This window comes from Parasteatoda tepidariorum, chromosome 1 (genome assembly GCF_982258835.1).
Source record: "Parasteatoda tepidariorum strain Cologne lab strain chromosome 1, Ptep-v5.0, whole genome shotgun sequence".
NCBI lineage: Eukaryota > Metazoa > Arthropoda > Arachnida > Araneae > Theridiidae > Parasteatoda > Parasteatoda tepidariorum.
In genome coordinates, this window is record NC_141755.1 from 116816341 (window position 1) to 116843946 (window position 27606).

A 27606-nucleotide genomic window follows, 5' to 3' on the forward strand; every position below is an offset into this window, starting at 1 on the left:
TACTTTATTTGTAAAGTAGATATTTTTAAAATTTTTTTTTTAATGAGAATGCTTTTAAAAAATGAAATATTCAATAAAACATGAATTAATATCTTTGCATTTTGGAATTTTAATATAATAGTTTTTGCGTTCTTTTTAAAATTCAGTGAAATTAAGTTGCAAAGCAATTAAAATAATTTGTAACAATATTAAGTAGATTTTTTCCAATTAACCTTCGGCTGTTGGTGTACATTGAGCCCCCAAGGTCTGTATTTGGCCTCAAACCACATCAATTAAGTTTATAAATTAAGTTTACATTTTGAGATTATTAAATAACAAATTTAGCTGAAAGATTAAGTTTAATAATTATTAATGAATCTATAATAGTCTGTGAAAATTCAACTATTTCAATTCAATCATCAATTCAATTATTTTATTTTAGAATAAAAAAAATGGGTTTTTCTAAAAATAATTATAAAATCAAATAAATAAATGAAAGTTGTTGGATTTGTTTGCGCATGGGTAACAGAAAAAAAGGAATATGTAAAAAATTATGCGCATCACACAAAAACTATGTGAAATTAGTTTATATTGATACACTTATTTTTTTACAGACACATAAAAAACAAAATATTGCAAACACTGCCAAATTAACTCTAGTGGACTATAATTTCAGAGGCATTTAATAAATCGTATTCGATAAAAGATTTTGTGAGTTTATAAACAAGGTTTTTGATATTAGTTATATTCGAATCAGCGCATCATCTATAATAACCTTAGTAACGGAATTTGTACAAAAATGATTCTGCTTTAAACAATATTAATATTCAATATAGGGTTTTTTATAATGATTGCTCTTAATATATCAATAATAATTCTATAATTATGTCATAGACGAAACCAATGCCTTTGAAGTAGCAAATTATTATTTAGGAGTAAAAAAAAAACGAGTTACAAAACAAAAACGAAATAAAGGCCTGTTTAGACGATCCAATTTCTTGGACAGAGATTGATTGATATTGATGGAAACTTGTTTTGCTTTGAGCTTTGATCGTGTAAACAAACATCCAAGAATTTGGTCCAACTTCTTGGACGATAGTAGAGCATGTTCTACTTTCCATCCACGTTTTTTCTCCCTTAACCAATCAGCGTCTTAGGTTTTGTGACGTCAACAATCAGGCAGCAAATTATGTCATCTTCTTGTCTGTTTTCATATATTTTAGTCCAAATAAATTGATCTGCTGCGGTTTATTTGAGTTATGATGATTTTATTTGAATTTATTTAGTAATTTTAAACTTATGTAAGTATTATTTTATAATGTTGAATATGAACAATGCGCATGCGCAAGTGTTTCTTTCAACGAATCAGCGACATTCAAGAACTTGGATAGTGTCAATTTCTTGGACAGAGAAATCCGTCCAATTTCTCGGATTCAAGAAATTGGACCGTGTAAACAGGCCTTTACTGATACTATTGTTTACCCTTTTGACAAAAAAAAACCTGCTTTTCTCGATTTTAATTCCAATGTTTTCGGAAATGATCTGGATATTGAATCGTTGGAATTTAAATAAAACTTTTTTATCACATGAATAAAAATTCATTTATAACCCTTTATTGATATAGATTATGCTACATATTATACATTTAATTATTTACATACCCATATTTATAAAGTCTAATTTTTCTCATCACACTAGGCCTAATATAGATTTCGGACATTTACCATAATTGAACAAATTCATATATTAATTTAGAACTTCTGATCAATGTGTAAATTGGACCGTTTTTTTTATCGCTTATGACAATGTTTTGATACCCTTAAAAAAAGTTTTCTATTGCAAGCGGAAGTTGACAACAATATTGTCCCCATGAATGACCGAAGTCAAGCGAATGTCGACTTTCATCGGTGAATATCAACAATCACATAGTCGTTTTGGTGAATGTCCGAAATACTTGTTATACCCTATTTAATATTAATTTATTCATTGTTATTATTTTATTTATTCCAGATTTTAATACCTGCTGAGGATAGATTAGGAGAAACATCAGTGTTCACAGTACCGGGCAAATGCATACTAGGCAGTGGCACTTGATCTTACAAAAAACATTGATGTATGTCATACAGGGGAAATGTATACCGGGCAATGGCACATAACTAGACCTAGAGTGTATTTCGGACATTTACTAAAGTGACTACGTGTTATCAACATGTACCGATGGAAGGCAACAATCACCAATTTCGGGGCCGGGATGGCTCAGGGGATAGAGCGTTCGCCTTGCAATGAGATGAACAGCGGGTTCGAATCCCCGCGATAGCTGGTCGATATGAATTCCGCATCCAGTTTACATAGACCACAGTGCTGATGTGAAATATCCTCAGTGGTAGACGGATAATGGGTTAGAGTCATCTTGCCGTCAGGCTAACCGAAGCAGGTTTTCGTGGTTTTCCACTCCATGTAACGCAAAAAAGGGTTAGCTCCATCAAAAATTCCACCAAGGAGGCAAATTTCTCCCAATAGTTGATTCCTTGTGTCTTCTGGATTGGGTTCAAAATTTCAAGGCTGTGTTGTTGAACATTAGCAGTCGTAAACGCAAAAATTGGGTCGGCTGTTCAACGACGGTTACAAAAAATCACAAATTTCGGTCATTTACCGTAACATTATAACAAGTAATGCATTTTTTTTCTTATATACTGTAACACAGCTTCCAACCGTTGTTATCAAGAGTTTTTTTCTAGTAATAGTAAAATGATTATATTAATATTTATATCTTGATTAATTAATATGAGTATCAACTTGTAGTTCCCCAAATTTTAACCCTTCTTCTGAAACTTTTGGTCCTCAGAAAAGATGATAGAAAAGTATCTGAAAAGGTGTTCACAGAATATTTACTACAAGATTAACTATCCTGGTTTTTGTTCACAGCATGGGATTTGGCCCCGACTGGTTAGAAAAGATATTAACGAATGGAATAATGATCCCTAATTATCAAGAATCTGAGACATATGTTCCCTTTTGTCAAAGTAGTGAATGATTTGTCAGAAAGAGCTGTGAAGCTAATTCAAGAATTGGTCAATTGTCATTGCAAAATAGCCTCAATTTTTTTAAGGAGACAATCGAATTACATTTACAATGATTGTTATTATTAATTAAGTGTATAATGTACTGTCTGAACTGAGCCAAATGTTTTAGTTACTGCTTAATATAGATAGCTTGTTGTGAAAAACTGGTTTCTATTTAAAAAAAAATTTGTTCTTGTCTCAGCGCGTATGAAAACGATATAGTTTAAAGATTAAATCAGTAAATAGTGCTGAGCAGAGATCGAAAACCGATAACTGACTTAAAATTTGTAAGCATTCTTATTTTTCTCTTTTTATAAGTATTCGATTTTTTATAAGTATTTTTTTCATATACATTAATTCAACGGTCTAGTATTTGCGTTATTAAAAAAGTAACACCTGAATTGAAAATGTAATTTATCAAATAGGAAGGTATGCAATAAGTATTACTTAAGTAGGAATATTAACATAGCAATATTTTTATTCGAGTCAAAAATTTGAATATTTCTTATAAGTTATAATTTTTTATAAACTACTCCAAAACTTGTAATTATTCAGGCAACTTGTAAACCTGTGATTAGTGAGGAATTCCTGCATTATTCAAGAATAGAATTTTTAATTGAATTACACTGAGTTGATGACCTCCTAAAATAATTCTTGTTAATTATATGAGCTCAACATTTTTCATTAAATGGCTATAAATTTTTGAGCTTATTGAAATTATCATTAGATAATGAATATAAGTAATTAATGATAAAGATTATCGTTGTAAAAGGAATATTTTTCTTTATTATTGAATAAGGATGTTTTAAAATGTTAATCTATAAGCTCAACAAATTTCTTAGAGTATCCCAATGAGTTAATAATCTTAACTTTGGTCAGCATTTCAAAATGCTTGGAAAAAGTGAAAAGAGCAGTACAATAAGCGAGCAACAGCTGAATATAAGCAACCTGAATAATTACAATAAGCGAGCAACAGCTGAATCCCCAGGATTGAAGAGTGGCACCCATGTTTATAAAGCCATCGACATAAATTCAACACATCAAGTATTAAAAGTTCTGAATTGTGTAAATGTCACATTGTTGTAAGATAGTCTGGACATAATTGAACACATCAAGTTTTTAAAAGTGTGTTTTGAATTGTCAAAATGATACATTGTTGTAAGATAATTTGCATTCACAGTTATAAGTATTTAAAAAAGTGTAATTAAATGTAAAAATCTTACCCTGTTCATTATTCAAAGGAACTTTCTTGCATTGCTGAATGGATTCGAGAGAATAAAATCTGAAAGACAAAAAGTAAGCTTTAGTTTTAAATAAGAATCTTTTTGTTAACAATACAAGACATTTTCAAAGTCGTATTTTTCAAACAAAGCGCTAAATTAATAGCGTAATTAAAATAATTCCTGGTATTAGTCCATGAGTTCACGTAATTTTTTACATGTCATGAGGAAATTCTTACTTTATGAAACCGACTCTAGTTAGTCCCCTCAGCACTTACAGCCTTTTTTAAGGAAATCAAATGCTAAAACAAATTAGTTTTTTCAACAAACAGGAATGATTTAATGTATTCCTTAGAATAATTTTTGTAAAACACTGAACACATAAAAAAATATCAGTGATAAAAAAAATCCTCTTTTTTTCAGTTTTAAAATCCATCTTAAAAATACAAAATGCAGCTAGTGGATTCCAGGATTGTACTGACCTCTGTACTCGGTAGTAAAATTTTCAAAAGAAAATTTTAAATTGCTCAATTGCAATTATGTTCAATTTTGATTTTCTTAATACTTGCTCGACATGATTAATTGCTTCTCTTACTAATTGTTTTGAGAAAAAAAACATTGTTTTTAAAACTAAATTATTACTAAAATCAAGATGCTGTAACAAGACATAATCTACAGGTTTCGACTCTTTTCTCATCATGTACCTAGTCTTGTACTACTTTATTCGAAAAAATATTGCAGACCACTCGAATATATAACATTATTCCCTTCTAAATGTTCCATCTTTTTTCAGTAACGGCTATTGCTACTTAAAATATATCTGAAGTATATTTCTTTACTTAAAATTTACGATCAGAGTTAGTAATGTCAAGTTCCACCAAAATTGGAAATGTAGAATTTTCTATTTAAATATTTTCCATAATGTTTTATTTATTATATTGGAAAAAGTTTTTCAAATGTACTTTGTAAATTCAGAGCTCTATATTGAAATTTAAACTATGTATTAAAGAAAAAAATTAAAAAAAGAGTCCCATAGTTACTCCACTTTTCATTATACGAAATTCTTGAAATACATAAAATTCGCTATGTAATTCCGTTGTATCACTGATTTATTTAAGATACTGTTGCCATTTCGATTTAATTTACGATTGAATAATTTATTTTCAGGTGGTTTGGAAGCATGTTTAGGGCGTAGGGGGCGGTGAATAAATTTTAATGCTTGTAAATGATGTTTTGAACCATGTAAAAAAAGTTCTTTATTTCAAAATGTATTCTAAATTTTTAAAAATGATTTTTATGATATAATTGATACTATGTCTAATATGTTGGAGAACATTTTAGTAATTTTGAAATTTCTTGTACCAGCTATAGAATGTTGGAACATGAAGTTTTTAATTAATTAAAGAAGACTATTTTTTCTAATTAGATAAATATTTAAAAATTTTTACGCAATTTCATTGTATCCCTGGTTTACATAAATTACTGTTTGTTTGATTTAATTTATCAGAGAAACGAAACCTCTATCAAAACACGAATAACATTAAAATTGATTTTACACAAGAGAATACCAGGCTATTCCAGCATATTAACACAATACGATTGTAATACATAAATAAAAATGTGTACAACCAAGAAAATTTTCCAAAAGAATCGAAGAGGTTATACTTTTATACTTATTGCCTATTAACGATTTTGAATAAATTTACAATAACGATTATAAATAATAACGATTTTGATGCAATAAATTTCTAGTAGAAACACCATACAAGCAAAAAATATTTACAATTTTCAGTTATCATCGCACAGGGCATAATTTTAATTTTTAGTTACCATCTTTGTTAGATTCTATTAAAGAAAAATGAGAATTTTAAGTACAAAAAAAATTCCCAGTGGTGTATTCAAGACTCCTTATATTTGAAGACAATTTTATTTAATGCTGGGAGCATTTATTTATACATTGGAGCTCATATAATTTACCAAGAAATGTCAAAAAAAAATAATTAATTTAAAAGTTAACATATAATTTAAACTATGGAAACCATTTTTATAATATAGCAATGTAGATAAACAAAAACTAATAAAAAAGCAGAAAAATGAATAATTCATAAATATAAATCAAATTTGAAAGTGATACATATTAATTAAATAAAATGTATTTAACCTATTTTAATTAAAACCATTATAACGATATTACAATGTAACTAAACAACTGACATTAAGGAAGTAGAATAATAAATATCACAGAAATAAATACAAATTAAATTAAATATAAACATTAAACACAATGCACAAGTAAAATAGCTATTGGCAATAGCAGCACATCATGTCTCTATGGACCACATGGGTTAACTATTAATATATTACATCAATTGAAGATATTATGCATACTTTTTGTTCAAAATCATTCATGATTTTAACAAAAGAAATAATTGGAAAAGAAAGTTTCATTATATTTAAACATGTTAACAAACTGTGGATAAGAGAAAAAATAATAATATAAATATGCCTTGGATCACAATTACTTTAACCATATTGCCACTTAATGTATTCTTGTTAAAAGAATGATGCATTTAATTTTATTTAGAATAAGCCTTAAAAAAATCTTATTTAAGATGAATTAAATAAGTATAAATGTATACATATAGTAAGAAACAGATTTATAAAAACATTAGTGGAGAAAATTGCATCAGAATGAATGAGAAGTTTAATAGCAACCTTGATAAGGAAGAAGCAATTTGGTGCTTTATAATAGTAGCATTAACTAGCATTTGAGTGATAAGAAATTTTTCTTTAAGAGAAAAAGAAATTTTCTTTAAGAGAAAAAGAAATTTTTCTTTCTCTGAATTGAGCAACATAGTGAGAAACCAATTTCTTACAGATTAAAATAAATAGACTAATTGGTGGGAAAATTGGGCTAAACCTTTTTAAGCAAACTGCTTTGAATTAAGTGGAAAAAAAACATTTTTAGCTTATTACATCAAAATTGTTTGTCTTATTATGTTTTGTTTTAAAAAAGTTGTTAAAAATTTTATGCGAAAAAAAACAATTCAAGAAAAGAAAAGAAAGATCAATGTATTCTGATGTAATTGATTTCTAATATTTGATGTAAAAATGAAGAAAAAAAAACATTCGAAAATTTAATTTGAAATTTGCAGTTTAACTATAATTTAAATCAAAAGTTATATAGATTTTGGAAAAATTAATTTAAAAAAAAACTTAAATAAGAATAAATAATTTCTATTTGATTTAATAAGTTTGAAACAATCTTAATTTACAATTTGTTATATGTTAGTGCATACCTGCCAGCTTTTGCGCATTTGGCGTAAAATTTTATTTTTATATTTAAAGTGGTAGTAAATATACACTATTTTTTCTTTTATAAATTAATATTTTAAATTATTTTCATAACCAGTATTCTTAAAGAAATTAAGCATATATGTTAATATGTGTTACTATCATGGTTGTCAGCTGAAGCTTCTTGAAATACAACTTATTTTTGTACTAACAATTGAAATTTTAATTCCTTTTTACTACCACTGGGAAAAATCATAATGGAAGGGATCAAAAGTTGGCAGGTATGTTAGTGGAATGGAATATATAAAAAATTAAACTCTTTCTTTTCTTTCTTTTTTTTTACATACAATTTCACAATATGTATTTCTGATAACATTTTTCTAAAAGTATAAATTAAAATTTATATTGTTGTTGTTGTTTCTAATGCCACTGGTCACTACCAGCAAGCCTGCTTAGTGAAACTCGTCAATTTAAATATAGTTATATATAATTTCATTATTTCAAATCTGCCAATTCACAAATCATGGCTTCATAAATAGTTATACACAAAACTATGAAATGTGAATGCATAAAATTAGCTTATCTCACTACAAAAAATATTTAATTCATTAATATCCGTACTTAAATTTATTTTAGAGTTAGAAATGTTGAAAATTTACTCATTTACAACATGCAATTAAATAAATAAAACCTTAAAAATTATTATACTATTGTTTTAAGATTAATCAACAAGAGAGAATATTAACGAAATTTCGAAAGTAATTTTTTAAGAAGTAAAATATTAACTAGTTATGTTGTATCTATTTATTATGATTAGTATTGTGATTGTATAGATAAAAACTTAAGATACAACATAAGCAAAAAGACAAGACAAGTAAAGATTGATTTAAGCTACCAAGTAAAAACTAGGATGTTAAATCCAAAACAAAACAAAAATATTTGCTTTATAAAGACCTTATTAGAAAGATGTTCATTCAGGCTGAAATGATAGTCAACATTATTAGAGTTACTAAGTTTATTAGTTATGTAAAAATCAAGATAGCATAATTTTGATAATCTAGTGATAAGGTTGGTGCACATAACATTTCGAGAATATTTAATACATATATAATTTAAACATGATATAAACGAAAAGGCACTTAATATTAAATTTAAGGGAAAAAAAGAAATATTTATAGTTAAAAAAATACGTTATAGTCAACCAGGAGAAATCCATATGCCGCCCCGCAACATGAGCTTGTTTGTTTTCTCCTGGTTCTAGCCATAACCATCTAGATGGTTATGTTCTAGCAGCCAAAAAAGCTCTTCGAATGATAATGAAATGTCACCTCAACTTTTGCGACTGCGCTGTTAATGGTTTCCACTAATTAGCCGCAGACAGCTGGGATAATTCATCTCTGGTCAAAGGGAACGAATATCTCTGCAGCAGTGGTGCTGCTTTCCAATGTTTAGAACAAAAACTTTCTGTTTTCAGGGAGTTTATCAAAAATTAAAACGCCATAAAATTGCAGTTTAATTAAAGTGCCTATCAATGATACTGAATAAAATACACTAATGAATACAACAATTATTAAATCTCTGGTCACATTATATATTATTAATTGTGTATTATTATCAACTATTCGCTGTATTACTTAATACATAACAGTTATCATAAAAGACATTACCAGTAACCATAACCAATAGTAATTAAAACCCGTAATATATTTTGAGAATACTGATTTAGAAAAATATTTTATTAAAAATTTCACTTAGAATGTTTAGGACATGCATATTCTTAAAACATTAAGTTTTATCAATACACTTCTTTTACTTTTGACAGCAAACTAAAAAAAATATGTGTTTAGCTTACCTTAAGTCTCCAATAGTAGCTGATGGATTAAAAATAGTTTCAGCACCAGTAAGTCCATAAACCATCCACTTTTGCGGATGATGCCTTCCATAACAGATGTTGATTGCATTTTTTCCTGAAAACGAAGTCAATTTTATAATTTGTTTCATAAGTTGTAGGATAATTTAGGAAGTCCATCTTCCTTATAGATGCAATACAACGGATTCATTTTAATATAAGCTTATTACAATAAGGAAAAAAAAAATTTTGTTGTATGAGATTTTTCAGAACGCCAGTTTCAAATCAGCAATCGGATTCTCTCTACAAGCAATTCTTTTTTAAATGGACATTTTTAGCAAAATGTACAATTCAAATGTAAAAATAAACAAGGGGTCACATATATGTTGTGACAAACTTCTAAGGGAGATAGGACACATCATCTGGATAAACATTGCATAGGAACCCATGCCGGGGAAAATCATATTCCGCTTGGAGTGCTACTCTATTATAAACTGTTTCTTTGTATACTTTTGAACAGGTCATAATAGGGAAGTGCCTATGCAATTTTAATCCTGATTATGTATGCTAACTGCCAAAGAAAATCATCCTCACATTTACATGACTCCTTATTACATACAATGTCTTAAAAATTGAACATTTTAACAAAAAAAATTAACTAAAAATGTGATTTTAAAAAAATATTTACCTTCAATCACCAAACTTATTTCAGAGTAGAAATTCCCACACCCAAATTAGGCAAGATCAAGTATTTGTATAAATGCAACAAAAAATTTGTACCCCAGTGATATTGATATTATTTTTTAGTTTAAACTTGCATCGATTTCCCCAGAATTTCCTAATGATATCCATGAAAAAATTTCAATACAAGTTTGAATTGTTCATTTTTTTTTATATAATTTGAAGTCTAAATCTCAGTAAATCAAAAATAGTGCATTTTTTCACAGTTTCCTTTTCTGAGAGAAAATATGAAATAAAATTTATTAAGTATAAATATCAAGCATACTTTTTCTAGGGATTTAATTAAAATCAAAGATACACTTTTACACAAGATTCCTTCTTTATACTCTATGCATTTATGAAATACTAGAGCTAAGGTTTTTGAATTTTCAATTTAAAAAGTTCAGCAATCATAAAAATTTTTAAATCTTAAAACGTCATGCTGTTAAATAATACAATATAAAATTATTTATTTAAAAATTTAAAAAAATTATTATGTTAGAAACACAAGTTTAAATTTTCATAAAGTAAAATAGAGTGTAAAAAATTGCCATCACTAAAAGACAAAAAAAATCTGCTAAATACTTTTTAAATTAACATTAAAAACAAACAAAAAGCTAAAACAGAATTGAAAACGTCGATGCTGATGAAATAGAAAAAAAAATCTATTACAATTAAGCAGACAGTGTAAGCTTTTCTTGTTAAATCATTTAATTTTATGCAGTACAATTTAAGAAATAACTTAATTCTTTAGCAACAAACATTTTTCTTAATTTGAAATTACTTTTCAATTTTTCTTCGTAATTCTTTTCTGAGCTTAAATAAAAAAACAATCATAAGAAAATTTAAAATAAAAATTAAGCATTTCATTTTACAAACATTGTGTTAGTATGTCAGGCTTGGGATGTATTCATTATAAATTAGACTTAAAATATTTTACAACTGTTTAAGAATTTGGAAGAGTTTTTAACTTATTCTAAATATTTATTATTCTGATTTATTTGTTTCATAAATAGCAAGTTTTACAAACTGAAACATTGATTTTAACAATAATGTAGGTTTATAACACACTGTAACATAAAAATAGATCTAGGTATTGTGAAAGCAAAAAATTGCTTTTTTCTCGTAATTTAATTTTTTTTTAAATACGAGCAAAGACTGGCATTTGTTAACCACAGATATTTACTACTATAAGCGCTATTTTTGTATAAAGATTGCCTATTTCAATTCCAATTAAAATATATTAAATGAGTAATGAAACTAATAAATCATATCACTAATAAAAAAATGTAAAAAGGTTCTAAAAAAATTTGCTATTCTACTTTTGAGTATTAAATAAATATAAAAATTAACATACTATCATATTTAAGATTAGCTTTAAATTATTATAAGCACTTAACTACACACATATATAGAGTTAAATAAAATTAAGAAAATAAAAAAAATTTGAAATAATCTTTTCCAAAAACTATGAGAAACGACAAAAAAAACAAGTTTAAAAAAAATTATTTAAAACCCAAAGAGAGGTTGCAACTAATGTAATGCACAAAGCTGGATTGTAAAACCAGACTAGTGAGACTAATCTATATTCTAAGCGGTGTAATCGAGTCATCAATGTGTTTTGGGGATCAAACCTATGCTTACACGTTTTAGACTTAAAATTTAAAGTTGAGGTTGGATAAATTTAGTTGAATAGAGGAATAAACAAAAGTGTACATTAAAAACTCATTATCATATATTTTAAAAGAAAACTATCCATACTCACCAAAACGAGTTTGAAATACAGGATGCCGTAAGTCACTTTCCATGTAATAAGTAGACTAAAACAAAATACGCATATATTGAAAATATAACATAAAATTGTTGAGATAGAAAAATACCCTTAGCAGGTTAATTACAAATAATAGTGTTGGTAATTAATTTTATTTCATTCGTATTATTGTTTTTAATGTTTTAAACATGATTTAAACTGTCATGGCCAAAATTCTAATCCAAAAATTTATGTCTAAAACTGTCAAAAGCCTTAAATATTAAATTTTTGTTATAAGATGAGCATTAGTGCAATTCTTAAGATACTCATGGTGTCAGATGTTGAATTATCATGAATTTTATTATCATAAATTTTATTATCAAAATTACTTTTTGACATAAAAATGAGAGTCTCAAAAATTAGCTCAAATAATAATAGCAATCTATGACATATGATATAGGTAATGTTTACTGTAACCATTAAGAGAAGGGAAGTATGCACAAAATAATTTTAACGGATTGTAAGTAGGTATTAAATTGCATATAAAATTAACCTTAATTATACTAAAAATGTAAAGCATTTCAAAATATAATTAGCGTCATTCCAGTTAGTGTCATCAATATTAATTAATTTCATACAAGTGTTGTCAATTTTCCTTAAGTAGAATGAATTTTCAAAGCCTGAAAATGACATTTTAATAAATAATAATTTAGCATTGAATAATAATCATTAATAATTTTATTTGAATTTTTCAGTTTTTATTATTTTAATATTTCACAATTCAAGAGGATAATATTCAATGATTTCTTAGAGGTTTTGAAAATTGATAATTGGCCATTGTGATTTTTGAAAGATTAAATTTTAAGTTAGCGAATTAAAGTCCTTGTCAGCTTATAAACTTATTAGTGGAACCATTTGTTTATCATCAAATTTACAAGTACAAAATCAATTATGGCATTATTCAATTTTTTTTGTTAACAGATTCATGACAGCAAGAAATCTAAATCAAAACAAAGGCAGGTACTTTATTTACGTCACACAAGAGCTGCACAATGGGCTATTGGCAACGGTCTGGGAAACATCCCGGAGAATGATCTGAAGACATGCCATCGCAATTTTGATCCTCTGCAGAGTGGATAGCTCCCCTGCTTTGGTAGCCCATCGAACTGTGCAAGGTCAAGCACTTTATGGTAGAACAGTTTAAGGAGGACCAATACCTTCACCCTCGGTCCCTAAGCAGTCTGATCAAAGTTGTCACCCACCCGCTTACTGACCGAAGCCATTCATGCTTGACTTTGGTGTTCTACTGGGAACCGTGTCTTTACAATCAGTCCAATGCAGGACCATCAAATCAAAGAGTGACATAAAACTGTTTAACTGAAAAGTGAAATAAAGCTGTTAAGTCGAAAGGTGCACTACAATGCCTTTCGTCTGCTTTCAAGGAAATTTTCCTTTATCAGGTGTTTTATTACAACGCTAGGTTCTTTTCCTCTTGCCCTTATACGTCAAATTATTTTCAACCTCTCTAGACATGCGGTTCAGGGTTTGTCAGAATGCAGAAGGGCCTGATGTCAGGATATGAGGAATTTTCTTCTAATCAAAATAGGGACTAGCTTTCAGTTTTATACCTATTCTGACAGATAAATAGAAAAGGTTCTCTTTGACTTTTACTAGGATTAGCTTCAACTCTTTTAACATTAAATTTTAGCTACTGACTTATTTGAAATTTCCAAAGGAAAGTTAAGCTTTATAAATTTGCACAAATATGAATAACTGAATCCTATTTTACAGTTATGCTCATACTGTAGAGCAAAACTAATATTATTCTGTTCTTATGCAAATTAGTTATACTATTAGTGATCATCCGCTTATAGGAATCAAATGCTTCAGGTATAAATTTAACAAAATGCCAGACACTGTTTTAAATCACAGAATAAATTTATGATAGCACATTTAATAGTCTTTGACTAAATTTCATATTGAAAAAAATATCTTTTAAATTTAATTTTTTTAAAAAAATATTTCCTTAAAATATGTTTAAATAACATATTTCTAACCAGAATTATATTAAGAAACAAGATAACTTGAATTGTCAAGTTTAAGAATGTAATTTATACAGTCAATTCTTGTGAGATTTCAGAAGGTGACTGAAGTAGTCTAGTTGATTGGAGCATGTAGGACATGCCCGAATCTCTGCTCATAGGAAATATTTGCTAAACATGAAACTATGCATAAATTGAAGCATTTTTTGCTGTTGTTGTAACACAGTGATAATAAAACAACAACAGGCAACTTTTTTTTATAACAACAGACAACTTTTTTCAACTGATAATCTCAAACTATCTACAATTTTTCTTTAATAACATAAATAAGAAAAATATTTTTATTAATTGAAAACTTACTTCATTAAAATCGCCAACACGTGGTATATGATTCTTGCGAGATTTTCCTAAATATGCTCCAGAGCTTGAAATGACAACAGCAGTATTCCATATTGTATCTCCATAAGTTTCATCTCTTTCAAGAATATTAGATACAATAACCATATTGTGTTTTGCAGCTAACTACAAAATATAAAAAAACACAATTAATATATTGAAATAGTTTCTTATTTTGGGATGTTAAATATGTTAACTATAACAAGTATATTGTGAAACCACATTAGTCATATTGTCGTGTTATATTAAACTATTTGTCATGCCTCCATGTTGTGATGGAGCAGTGATCAAGTGTAGATGTAGTGACTAAAGATTTTGAAACAATTTGACACAATTGAAAAACAATTTGATTTGCATCTTGAAATTTTTGGAATTTGTTTTCATTTACAAAATTTATTGGGAATATGTTTTCTTTTTCAAAATTGTTGGGATTTTTTAGATAGATGGCGGCACTTGGATTCTATTGCTCTTTAATTTGTTTTTTTATCTAGGTGTCAGCACAATATAAATTTTGAGCTGATTTGGAATTTATAAGGAAATTCTTCTTCACTTTTACTAACTGTAACTGTTTTTATGTGTTTTGGGGGCGGTTTTTTTGATGTCTTTTAAATGTTTTGTATATTTGTTTCAGTAAAGGTGATTTTATTACAAAGTTTTTCATGAATGTTATTATGGTAGATATTTATTTAATGTGGTAATTATTATTATTATTATTCTTTATGCTTGAATTTTCATTAGGGGCCCTCGGGGCACTGTTAGTTTTGGCTTTGCCACTAACAACAGAAAGGCTCCTGTGTGTTTACAGACAGTGTGTCCCCTGATGAAGTACTGCTCTGTAAACACACAACTTTATTTAATTTTCTTTTAATTATATTTATATATTTTTTTGAGTAAATTTATATTATTACTTGTTTAAAGATATGTGAGAGTTAGCACGAAGTGGCTGTGGGGAAAAGACGTTCCTTTGTTGGAGTCTGGGACTCTGAGAAATTATTCTTTGGACAGAGTGCGATATTACACTATTCATATGTCAATGTGTTTGCTTCATAAATTATTCATATATTTTTTTCTAATTAGCATCCTATCAGTAAACCTTTATGGAAATTTCATAAATCCTTCGATATTCACCTAATTATTGATGGTTGATTAGTGGAAGAATTTTCAAAAGTGTCATTATGAAAAAAAAAATACTTTTACTACTTATATGTTTATTTTTTTATACCAATTATATACACATGGAGAGGAAAAATAACTTATTTTCAATAGAGTTAAATAAACAAGATAAACTGTTTAAAAATCAAATATGTGTATTGAACATTTAAAAAACATAATACTCATTTCTTTCATAGAACTAAAACCTTTATAAATTACCTCTGCACAAAGGAGTGTCGTAGGACCACTTTCTGCATTTTCAGCAAATTCACACCACGGATATCTTTCTCCAGTGCAAAAGGAAAAGGGCATTGCTATAAAATATTAAACATTGTATCACACTTAGTTTACTACTCAGATAATTTATATTCAGAAAATTACCACATCCACAAAATATTAATATTTTTGACAATAAAATTTTTTAATGTTTATAAATTTTGATTTTTGTAAAAAAAAAATATGTATGCTAGATTATGCATAAGTTTGGTATGTTTTCGTGCTTGACAGTTTCATACTGTTTATAGACATAATCTTTTTTTCCCCACTGACTAACCTTTGCCTTCTATTCTTAGATCATTAAACAAATTTTTGACAATTCAAACCAAACATGCTTATGACACTTGTATCGTCAAAAATGACTTTATGACACCAGAAATATAATCCCAAAACATTAATAACTATGTAGTAGCAGTTTAGTTCAAATTCCTAGTTCATAGGGGTTAGTGGGAGGTAATTTCTTTGTAGAATTAAAGTATTATGGCCGTTTCAGATACATTTCAATTTGGATACAATGTAAGGATATTTATCCCAGAAAAATTAATAAAATCATTTAGACAAAATTGATTTATAATGTAAAACTTAAATTGAACATAGCCACATTCTAAAATTATAAAAATAAAGAAAAGAAGTCCCTCAAAGGAATCAAAAAAATTATTCTCTTCGCGTCAAGAATACTTTGTAAAGATATCTATTTGACGGATCAGGAGGCCGAAGCCTCTGATTCAACTACTAATAATTCAAAATTAAAGTGAATGAATTGTTCCCAGTGGACAGTCATTTGAAGAGATCCATGGTTGGTGATTTATCAGAGACTTGAAATAAAAAATTAGCTGTTACATTGATTGATAAGAATAAGATTATTTTATATTAGCTTTTTATAAAATGTATAAAAATTAAATAATTGGTTTAATTTAATTAAAATTTGATTAAGAATGATTAAAAAAAATATACGAAATTTTAAAACCTAGTAAATATACAATGCTTAGTGTGGCATCACAAACTATATCGTTCAGTTTTTGTATCAACTTGTTCTTCTTTTAGAATGAATTCCCCCAGATCAGAGGTCACCAAAGTGGTCTATATAGACCCCCAGGGGTCTATTTAACAAAAGTGGGGGTCGATCTGTGCCAGGGGGTCGAATGGGGGTCGATCCGAATCGGAAGGGCCGATTGGGGGTCAAAGAAAAAGCAGTTCTTAATACGTAAATCACACATATCTAATTGAGTATGTAAAATTTGTGAATTTTTTTTATAATTGACTTAATATCAATTTCTTCATAGAACATAAATTAATAAACGCATCATCAAAAACGTGGACATCAACCTGCAAGATGAGTTTGCTGAATTATTATCGGATCTTGAAGCAAAGACGCTTTTTAAAAATTTAACAATAAGTAAATTTCGAACAAATATAAATATGATGCAAAAATATGTAGAACTTTATGAAATAGCTCAGCCTTTTTATTCTAGCTTTTCCAAGTTCCTATATGGTTGAAGCCGGTTTCAGTCACGTAAATTCAATCTTAACAAAGTACAGGAATAAATTAAATGTGGAGTTACGAGGGGATTTAAAATTAAAATTGACCAATTTTGAACCCAATATAGCGAACCTTGCAAAAAAACACCAGGCACACTCATCTCATTGGTTAAGAAGCAATAAATCTGTATTTACTTCACTTATTATTTCCACTTATTTATAATTACTTATTATTTAATAAATATTAAGGTATTTAAATTTCAAGATTAATATATTTTTCATAAAACTATTGTTACACAATGTACTATTACTTTAATAAATGTTTAAATCATAAAATAAATGTACAAACACAGTATCTAATAGAGTTTTATCTTAATTAACAGAAAATTACTTTTATGGGGGTCGATGGAGATTTCGAAAAATTATATAGGGGCCGATGATCAAAAAAGTTTGGTGACCTATGCCCTAGATGAACAAAAGGGATTTTTTTTCTCTATAAATTAATTGAAATTCCCTACTTCTTTCAACTAATCTTTTACATCAAAAACTTTCTTTCGACTTTTTTTAACAAACTAACTAAATTGGGAGATATATAAAATATGTTTTTTAAGCATATAAGCTAAGTATAGGAAAACTCAATAACAGACAATAAAACTTCAAATGAATATACCAAAGTTATTAGAATGAAAGGAGATTGAGTTTTTGTTGACATAAAAAAGTTGAAAAACATGTTCTCATTTAAAAATTGTACAAGTTACCGGATCAAATTGGAATGAATCCATCATTTCTATTAAATTGCTTTTCTATTAAGTAACACATAAAATTAACACTTCATTATTTCTGAAAAAAGAACCTTAATTCTCCCACTCTATATTAAAATGCTCTGAGATTAATGTTCCAAATAATAAAAAAAAACTATTCTTTTAAACTAATAAACTGTAAACTAATAAACTATTCTTGAAATATGAAAAAAGCATTCTCTTACTCTATACTTCTTGGAAGCATATAATATTAACTCGACACTGTGCTGCTATTTCAACAATCTCCCGAATACGATTATGAATGGCTTCTCTTTGTCTTGATATTGGTGCAGTAGTAGGTTCTACAATCGCATGTTGTACAAGACCAACTCGAACAAGACGGGGAACTCGGAGATCTTCAGGTAATGCATCAAAAACATAACCTTTCAGTTCAAGATTTTTGCTAGTGGTTTCAGCTAAAACACCTTCAGAAAATTCTAGTTTTCTGAAAAATTCAAAAATAATTAAAATTAAATAAATAAAAGAAAAAATACTGAAAAATACCTCAAAATGTTTAAAGTATTTTTTTAGACAATTGAGGAAATACATTTGTAGTACATACTTTTCCTCTACTTTTGTACATACCATTAGTATGTCATTTTTACGTATTTTTCTTCTATTTATCATAACCAATACTACTTATTATTTCTGAATGAAGGCTTATTTTTTGCCTGAGATTTCTGACAAACCTCTGCTTTAATAAACAAAAAAAGTATTTCGTATTTCTTGGGAACTATTTTGGTGTTTTTTTTCTCCCAATCTTAATTCTTTGAACAATTTGTGATTAGATATAACTGAAATAAAATTTATCTCACAAGTCAGCAAATTCACACTATAGAAAAAAACCCGGGTTGGCAAGTTTTTGACAATTGACAGTTTTAACCATTGTTTTATGTGTCATATCAAATAAACTGTAATAATGAACCCTTAAGATTAAATAGATAATTAAGCTTTATTCTTCAATAAGTAATGAACCCTTACAGTTCATTACATAAATCACGTATTCATAAGTAGTATAAGTAACTCAGGACCAGACTAAATAATATATTATCGTGTTTTAGCACTAGTATCATGGAATTCATTTACAAAACAAATTTATAAACAGTGATCTACATAAACAACCCTCAGGTATCAAATACACAATGAAGTTGAGCGCTGAAAATGTATTAGTTATGTCGTATACTTCTCATACGGGGACATTTTGCTTTTGAATGGCTTAAAATAAAGCAAAAAATATAGTTATAAATTGTGGCTTGACTTAAGATATCTACAAATGTTACCTTTTGAGTTTGTTCCCTTCTGGGAAATTTTTTTCATTTACTACCTTGCCATTGTCCTGTTGTAGCTAAAACATGGTGACCTTTAGTTAGGATCCTACGCAAAAAATATTTCCTAACTTATGAGTCAAAATATTTGCAGGCAGTGTTTTGTATAATTAACCCTTATCCAAAGTATGGGGGAGTATCCAAAGTATCCTAGTATGGGGAATCCGAAATTGATAATTGTGTTAAGAAAAATTGAAACGGTATCGAAATCTTACGAATCAGACATCAAAACCAGTTTTATAACCTGATGAGTATTGGAGTTGTTTCTTATATTTACATTTTCAACGCATTTTAGGGCATTTCAAACAGGTTTGGATTTTTTTTTTTCATATCCGCATTCAACGGTAAATAAATTCCAATTCTTGCAATGAAATTTGAAGTAAAATGAACCGGAAAGCATTGTGTAAAACTTTGATATTAATTCCTTAAGAGTAACCACTTCGTTTAATATTTTGTTTCATAGAGGTAGGAAATCTTAAATTTGAGCAAATTTGGTAAATTTTACATTCATTACATTCTAACTAATAAACTTTTGATAACTCTGAAGGATTGTGATTAAACCCCACCATTGGGATCAGATGTTTAATTATATGCAATTATAGAGAAAAAAGTAATGATAGAATATACAATAATATGCATTTATTCGTAAATTATCGCGTCATTATTCGTAATTAAAATGCAATTATTCGTAATTTATCGTGTTATAAAGCTTTTCATCAATATTAAATTGATATGTGACAATATAAGGTATCATTATTTTTACTTTAAATGTCACAAATTAAATAAAAATAAGAAAATTTTGTTTGTATTTATTTCTAATTTGTTTCTCTGAGAAAAGTCTAATACAATATATCACTCAAGTAAATATTCTCAAATTTGGCGATTTAAAAAAAAACGCGCCGAAAGTGGTTGTCGAACGGCATTTTTACCTAATGACTCTTCTCACAATGGTGAAATACTAACTAATACAATAAATCTCGAGCGTTAAATTTAAAATCATCACATATTTAAAGAAAATAAAAAGGAAACTACTTAATTCGTTTCTCAAAAATGCGATTTTAGAAATACTTTATTCAATGTAAGCATCTCGATTTATTTCATTGTTAAATTTTTCTTCTTTTAGTGGGTGACCTGCTTGGTGGTGAGTAGTTGGGATATAATTGGGATAAATACAAACATAATTCATATTTTTGAAAATATCATTCTATATATTAAAAAAGGAAAACATAATAATAATACAATTTCTGCATCAAAGATTAAAAATAAAATACCATTTAAGAAATATCGTTAAGAAAAAGAAACTCGAGTCTTAGATATAAAATTACATCCACATTCATATCCTGAAGATGATTCTATTCTATAATTTATTTTATATGATATAAAATAATATATATACAATTATGATTAAAATTTTTACAACAATTATAATAATTAATATTATTAATATTCTCCTTTTAATTGGAAATTAAATGTACATAATATACTTATTTATTTATGAACCCCATCAATATACTACAGAAAACAAAAAAACCACACTACAGCAACAAAATGTCAATATCAAGCTGCAGCTTCACACCCAAAATGATGTCTTCTACAAAAATGAATTTTTATTACTCGTATCGTATTCATATTACAATTAAAAATAAAGTCCCTACAATAACATAAAATCCATGAAATCCAGTAGCCATAAAAAATGTTGAGGCAAATACAGAATCTCTAATTCCAAATAAAGTTTCTATATATTCAAACCCTTGCATAAATTCCCAATAATCAAGTTGCTAATAAAGAATTTTTAGCTATAATTCAATTTTCATTTAAAATAGCTTGATGACATAATGCTACTCTTACCCCTGAAGTCAATAAAATTACAGTATTCAATAGAGGAACTTGAAAAGCATTTAATGTTTCTACTCCAGTAGGAGGTCAAAATGAACCAATTTCAATAGTAGGTCTTAATCTTGAATGAAAAAATGATCAAAAGAAATAAATAAAAAAAAATACTTCTCTAATAATAAATAAAATTATCCCTAATATAAGTCCTCTCAATACTATTCTAGAATGATATTCTAAATGAGTTCTTTCACGAACTACATCTCATCACCGTAAAATCGAAATTGTTATTCTTACTATAAATCTAACTATTAATAAATTATATTCTACATATATATTAATATCTTTACCTTTCCTAATATAAACGATAAAATTCTAATTCCAATAAATAATGGTCAAGGAGAAATATTTAATGTATGGTAAGGATGATAATGCTTTTCCAATAATTAATAATATTCAAAAGCATACAATAATAACAAAATTCTAAATACAGATCCTTGAATAATAGCTACACCAAATTCTAATAATAATAATCTCTGAAAAATTAAGGAAGGAATTAATTCTAATGACCCTAATAATCTGATTCTTGAAAACAATCCAATAATTAAGTGACCAGCTATTATATTAGTAGTTAGTCGAATAGGTAAAGTAAAAGATCGTATTAAATGTCTAATCAATTCAATTAATATCAATACACGCTATAAAAGCAAAGGACTTTCTTCAGGAACTAAATGAGCCGCATTACAAATAAAATTTTTAAATCATCCTATTATAAAATAGCTTATTCATATTACAATTCCTTGTCCTATTGTAAATATAACATGAGCCGTTCCAGTAAAAATAAATGGAAATAAACCTATCAAATTTGATATAATACATAAAGCTAATTAATCTTACACAAATAATTTCAGAATATTTTTGAAGTGATACTTCTTATGCGACTTCCAACAAGGTTGCGTTAAACGTTTAACGCTACATTTTTATTGGCCGGGAAATCACGTGGTAGGACTCAGTTTTCCCTCATTCATTTCCATATTGTTTTGGTTCTGACTAGCATAAAAATAATAAAAGTCATAAAAGTACTGTTTTTCTATAAATATTTCAGTTTGATTTGATACACATATAATTTAATAGGGTAGTATTTTTTATTTTCAAACTTAGTGGATAACAATTGTAAAAAATGAGTGAAAACAATCCCACGGACAATGCGACGGATTTAAGGTTATGTCAAGGTGCGTCTCTTCAGAATATCAATTGATTGTTAGGTTTTCTCTTTTCTAATTGCCATTTACATTTCACCAAATGCAGCCATGAGGGATATTAAATTATTTATTGCAAAATCTTTATTGCCACTATCCACTGTGTGTTCACAAGCTCTGGCAGACGTTACTGGTGAAGAAGTTGATTATTGTGAGCGGCCTGTGATTCTTGCAGGAGATTTTAATGTGAATTTCTCGTTACCTGAAGTTTCCTTAAAGACAAATTTGGATTGGAAATGATAAATGGTAGGAATGATCCAACAACCAACTACCATTGATGCAGTTTTTACAGGAAATATTGAAAAAATAGAACTCAAACATTTCGTATCTTACTTTAGTTATCATAATCCTATTGTAAATGTTATAGATTTGGATATTTCTCCACTCGAAAATAATAATTAAAAGATGCGATCAATTGTGAATTGTAAGCATTGTTAATAAAGTTTGTCTTAAAGAAACAATATGATTTCACTAAAAATCAATTTCTACCCCTTCCTATTTTCATTTCCACATTACGAAGTTTCACTTCTTCCGCGCGGAGGGACTCCACGCACTATTTTTTTTTTAATCAGCTACTTTCTTAAATACTTCACTTACATTCGCTAAAAATTTCTTTATTCTAATTGAATATATTCAATAAATCTTAAGAAATCTAGTAAATATAATTATGTATACTAATATGATAATTATTCAATTAATTGAAATACCAAAATATGATGTCGGATCCGACACAGAAAATAAATTTATCAATATCATGTGGGTTTTTTTTCTGTTTATAATCCTTTTATATTATACAAAAAATTTCTTATATTTAAATAATTACCATAAATTTTTATAAATAATAATAATAACAAAACTACAAATAAAAGAAGATATAATTCAATATAAAGGTATTAATTGTGGAATAAAAATCATCTTTAGTTTGATAAACTAATATTAATTTAACTACTCATTACATAATTAATTTTTTCACTATTTCATAATCATATTTTCATAAATTCAATTTGAGGAATTATTGAAATAGGCATAAATCTATGATTAGCCCCACAAATCTCTGAACATTGTTTACAAATAACCCATTTCGATTAAAAATATAAAATAACTGATTTAATTAATAGCATCTACTTTTACTCCTAATGAAGGAATAGTTCAAGAATGAATAACATCAGTTCTAGATACAATTATTCGAACATCTAATATTCTAGGAATTACAAAAAAAATTATCTAATTCTAATACTCGAGAAATTTGTCTCCGTGGAGGACTTGTTGATGGAACTAAACCGCATTTGCGTTACATGGAGAGGAAGACCACGAGAACCTCCCACGGTTAGCCTGACGGCAAGGGGACTCTAACCCATGATCTGTATACCACTGAGGATATTTCACGTCAGCACTGTGGTCAGTGCAAGCCGAATGCGGAATTCGTTTCGATTGGGATTCGAACCCGGTTTAACTTATTGGAAGGCGAATGCTCTATCTCCTGAGCCATCGCAGCTCATTTGTAAGCATTTGAATGAATTGAAAAGTATTGGAAAAGTTTAATACATTTGGATGATTTTTTTTCCATAAGGGTGCACAATCTGCGGCCCACCGACTGCGTATGTGCAGCCTGCGAAAGCTTTTGAACACAATCATACCTGCAAACATTGGAGAAATAAAATTACGGTGATTTTGTGGCTACACTCTTTTAGGCTATGAGTAAAGTTTTGATACATCATGCATAATCATGCAATTGAAAAAGAGAAATTCAAAATTGGAATTAATATAAACACTTACATTTAGTGAAGTAAAAAATACTAGGAGGCTTCGCCCCCTGCTCGCTGGCGCTCACCAAACCCCGGAACTGCTTTCGCAGTTCATTTCGGATTGCTTCGCAATCCGATGCTCGCTTTGCTCGCGCATTGGATACGTTCTTAACATCTAGCTTTTGCATACTTTTTTGAACACTGAAGTTCCGAAAACTTTAACTGTGGAAAATTCTAAACCTGTGCATTTCAATATTAATTTGAAATAGCAAACAGTTCACATATTTTTCTTAATCACACTATTCTAAATTTCAGTTGTTGAGAAAAGTAACTTTCGTAAGTTTTGTTTTAAAGTCTTTCCCACCAGAGGGCTAAAACCATGTGTTGTAAAACAATATGAAATAGTACTGAAAGCCGGATGTAAAGCATCGGCTTCGATGAAGATAATTTTGTGAGAGTTTTTTTGATAATTCGGTGAGAATTCACCCGATTAGATATATGATATGCTCACTACGGGCTCTTGCGCGCCGAAGCCTATCAATTAAAACGTATTAGCGTTTTACATAATATAGATCTGCCATATGATGCTCACTACGTGCTCTTGCGCGCCGAAGCCTATCAATTAAAAATGAAAACTGTTGCCAACGCGAGAAAAGAAATATCACCGGTTTTATTGATACATACGTACGTATTAGCGTTTTATATAATATAGATAGATATAAATATTAATCTAAAGAAGATTTTTTAAACCATTATTTATAACTACTTAAACTATTAATATTTGCACTATTTGGCAATAGCACTATTTGTTGAGGAATGAGAGAAGACACCAGCAGATATTTTATCGCCAAAATTTTTTTTAAATTTCTTCAACAAATACGGAGAAATTTAAGAATATACTGATAAACAGGAAACAGTTATGAAACACAGGAGTCCTCAAACAGGAGACTTGGCGTTCAATTTAGGATTTCATGGCACAAGGTCCAAAGAAGGACACGCTGCGCCAAACAAACGGATTTTTTCTCCAATAAATGTAAGATAAAGCTTATTTATTTTGCCAAAATACATTATATTGTTAAAACTATACATGACACGCAAAACATTCAGAAGTCAATAAAATCAGACAAAGGTGTAAATTGATTAAAATTGCATAAAACTGGTTGAAACGGTATGTTGTAATAAAATACAATGCGAATAAAACTGGGTAAAAGCAATTATATACAATATAAAATACCAATCGCGAAGAGAAATGCAAAGACGTTAGGATGATGAGCTTTATTTAACAAATCTCTTATGCATAAAATAGAACTACCAAAAAAGGTAAGACGATGACGGTTAAAACATGGACAAGAAATTAAAATGCGATAGAAAACGTTGCATGTATTGCAATGAGGAGGGGGTTCACCAAACAGCAAGTGAAGATGGGTCAATCAAGTGTGCAGAAGACTTGGCAGGCATGCAAAAAAAAAATTTTTTTTCTCCAAAATGTTTTAAAAAAATATTGAAAATTTTAAATTGGTCTTTTGAGTTATCAGTTTTTGACGTGCTCAATATTCACAGATTCTATAGAAAATCTTTTTAATTTCTCGATCACTTTTTGTGTGGTTATTGTACGGAATTCAGCTCAGTTTAAAAATACCCAATATTTTTAAAACGATAGTATGATACACGAATTTTAAATTTCAGTAATCATTTCTAAACTAGCTTTTTTTTTAAATAAAAAAAATTCATCGTAAATTCAAGTGACGTTTCTATCGTTCTTTCGGCGGTTACAGCTACCTATGTCGTTACAATTTTTAAAATCCCGTAAGGTTTAATACGATATTTTGACTAGTGAGTTATTGATCGCATATTTGATAAATCATTTTTTGACGCGATTTACTTCTGTCGATTTCATCGAATATCTCAGGATTATTCGGTAATTATAACAGCGTATTTTCGCAAAGTTTCAAAAATCTTGAAATTTTTAATGTGATAATATTATTAATCCTGAAGTTGAATCACACATTTAAATAATCTTTTATCACGACACTTTCTTTGTAAGCTTTATCGTTAATATGAATGATTTTTTCAAATAGTTATTTCTACGCTTTTCCACGTGATTTTAAATAATAGCTTTTTCACGAGTTTTTTCTGGTGTTGTCGTTAAATCTAACTGACTTTTAAGCAGTTATTACCACTTTTCAACGAGATTTCAAAAATGTCATTTTTTATTATTTGTCAAGTTTTAAATTGTCCACCATAGCATATATACCCATGCTACCAGGTATATATATTAATTAATATACATTAAAAACTTCACAATAGACCAATTGGTTATCTGAAATTTTCCGTTAAAAAATACAATAAAAACTTAAAAAATAAAAGTTAAACCCTTATATCGTTTCATAGTGAGCGTCTTTTTATGTTGGCCGCTTCATCAGAGCTCCGATGCATCAAGATGATGGCTGCTATACCGGTGCACCGACTTACGCTTTAAATTGAGCTTAGAGAGCCGCGATGGCTCAGGGGATAGAGCGTTCGCCTTCCAATGAGGCGTACCGGGTTTGGATCCCAGTCGATACGAACTCCACATCCGGCTTGCACCGACCACAGTGCTGACGTGAAATATCCTCAGTGGTAGACGGATCAGGAGTTAGAGTCCCCTTGCCGTCAGGCTAACCGTGGGAGGTTCTCGTGGTCTTCCTGTTCCTGAAACGCAAATGCGGGTTAGCTCCATCAAAAGTCCTCAACGAAGGCAAATTTCTCCCAATACTCGATCCAGAAGTTCCCTTGTCTTCTGGATTGGGTTCAAAATTACAAGGCTACGGAGCTGAAAATTAGTTGTCGTAAACCCATAAAATTGAGTCGGCTGTTTAACGACGGTCATAAAATAAAAAATAAAATTGAGCTTAGAAACTATGTATACTCCAGACGTTCTACAAAAACACAATTTTTATCTGGAAAACAAACAAGAGAGCTATTTTCCTACAAAACAGTAGGGTTCCAAAATAAACATCAGGCTGTATGCAGAATTATTAATTGTTATTGACTTTTTCAACATCGCTTGCAGTGGAAATAATAATTCAATAAAGGCACAAATGTCGGAATAACCGGAGAACGTGTCACATGCAGTATAAAATTTAAGGAACTGATACTGTAGCTTTATTTTTCTTGGAGCAAGAGTTTCAAAAAATAGTGTTAAACTAAATAAAGAGAAGGATAAATACCTCATATCTTGACGTGAAGTAACAACTTTATCTTTTTCCCAATGACGGGAGCATCTGAAAATAACAAATCAACAATATCAAATATTAATACTTACATACACAGGATATCTGCAACACTTTAGACTTTCAAATTCATGATTTTCCATGACTAATTCGAAGAGTTTTTCATAACTTAATGTTACTATTTTCTCCGACAAAAACACAACAATAAATTTAAAA

At 28.5% G+C, this 27606-nt stretch overlaps 1 pseudogene across 1 annotated transcript in view; it reads right to left on the bottom strand.

Moving 5' to 3' along the window:
* The window catches only part of LOC147816760 (beta-ureidopropionase-like), a 33537-nt pseudogene that overhangs the window by 2709 nt on the left and 3222 nt on the right, over positions 1-27606 (bottom strand). Inside the window, exons 3-9 of the transcript XR_015431378.1 lie at positions 27388-27441; positions 18205-18464; positions 15684-15778; positions 14277-14438; positions 11890-11944; positions 9408-9522; positions 4265-4323 (exon numbers count right to left, since the gene is read on the bottom strand). The product of XR_015431378.1 is annotated as a beta-ureidopropionase-like (transcript). The remainder of the gene's footprint in view (positions 1-4264; positions 4324-9407; positions 9523-11889; positions 11945-14276; positions 14439-15683; positions 15779-18204; positions 18465-27387; positions 27442-27606) is intronic.